Source organism: Gossypium hirsutum, chromosome A13, assembly GCF_007990345.1.
Source record: "Gossypium hirsutum isolate 1008001.06 chromosome A13, Gossypium_hirsutum_v2.1, whole genome shotgun sequence".
NCBI classification, from domain to species: domain Eukaryota; kingdom Viridiplantae; phylum Streptophyta; class Magnoliopsida; order Malvales; family Malvaceae; genus Gossypium; species Gossypium hirsutum.
The window spans coordinates 53,937,117-53,938,508 of record NC_053436.1 but is presented as its reverse complement, the minus strand read 5'-3'; the positions used below and the strand labels follow the sequence as shown (position 1 = coordinate 53,938,508).

At 36.6% G+C, this 1,392-nt stretch overlaps 1 non-coding gene across 1 annotated transcript; it reads right to left on the bottom strand.

Annotated features, from left to right (window-relative positions):
• Positions 1-246: 246 nt before the first annotated feature.
• On the bottom strand, positions 247-352 carry LOC121212840 (small nucleolar RNA R71). Its single transcript, XR_005908213.1, has one exon. It is a non-coding gene; the product is annotated as a small nucleolar RNA R71 (small nucleolar RNA).
• Between the last annotated feature and the right edge of the window lie 1,040 nt (positions 353-1,392).

Sequence of the window (1,392 nt, the reverse complement as noted above, 5' to 3'; positions counted from 1 at the left end):
ATGGGCAGGTTTAGTGGAATGCCTACTAAAGATCCTTACTTTCACCTTTGATTGTTTATGGAGGTGAGTGACTTCTTCAAAATGGTCAAAGTAACCGAGGATATACAAGGCTGAAGCTATTCCCGTACTCACTGAGGGACAGAGCTTAGGCCTAGTTCATCTCATTGCCATCCGATTTCATTTCTATATGACAAGAGTTGGCAGAACGTTTCCTAATGTAACATTTCCCACCTAGAAAGAATGCCAAGTTGCGGAATGAGATCACGAATTTTCAACAAATGGATGACGAATCTTTGTTTGAGGTGTAGAAAAAATTCAAAGAATTATTACAAAAATGGTATCATCACGAAATTTCGCATTACATCTAGTTGGAGACATTTTATAATGGTCTTAATGCACATACAAGGATGATTGTAGATACTTCTATGAATGATGCTCTTCTTTTTAAGTCTTATAATAAGGCTTATGAAGTCATTGAGAGAATTCTTAGTAATAATTACCAGTGGCCGACCAATTGAGCAACTTCAGGAAGACAAGTAGCAGGAATACATGAAGTAGACACCTTCACTTCACTTGTAGGTCAGGTATCCTCGATTTCTTCAATGCTTAAGAATTTTACTGCTAACAGTTTTAATAATGTTGTAGCTTTGCCATCTAACTAATTCAAAAGCATAGCAAGTGTATACTATGGGGAAGGGCACTTGTTTGAAAATTTCCCATCAAACCCAAAGTCAGTTTATAACATGGGTAGTCAAAACCATAATAGAGGTAGGTAAGGATTACATTCCAATTTTTACAACCCATCATGGAAAAATCACTTGAATTTTTCTTGGAGTAACCAAGGAGCTAGGCTCAGTAGCACCTATATGCAACCTAGATTAAACTAGCCACCAAGATTTACCAAGCAAGTTCAAAAACCATCATAAGATGAGCCTTCCAATGGTTTGGAATGCTTGTTGAAGGCATACATGGAGAAAAATTATGCCTTAATCTAAAGCCAAGTAGCTATATTAAAGCACCTAGAGAACTAAATGGGCCAGCTTGCTATTGAACTTTGAAACCGACCACAAGGTGCTTTGCCCAGTGGCATAAAAAATCCAAGAAATCTAGGTAAAGAACATTGTAAAGTAGTGACTTTAAGAAGTGGCAGGATGTAAGAGCCCAATACAAGCAAAATTGAAGAAGGGCTCATTTTTGCTTGATCGCGTTTGCATGTTCGCATAAAACAAACGATTTTATAAAACAATTTTATAAGCACAACTTTATTGTAGGCATAGAGGTTAGTTGTAATATTTATAGTGTTACAATGGAATACCAGAGTATTTCAATGATTGAACCCAAAGCAGATGGAGATTGAGTGATAAATAACATACATTCTAGAATCTAAGCGGC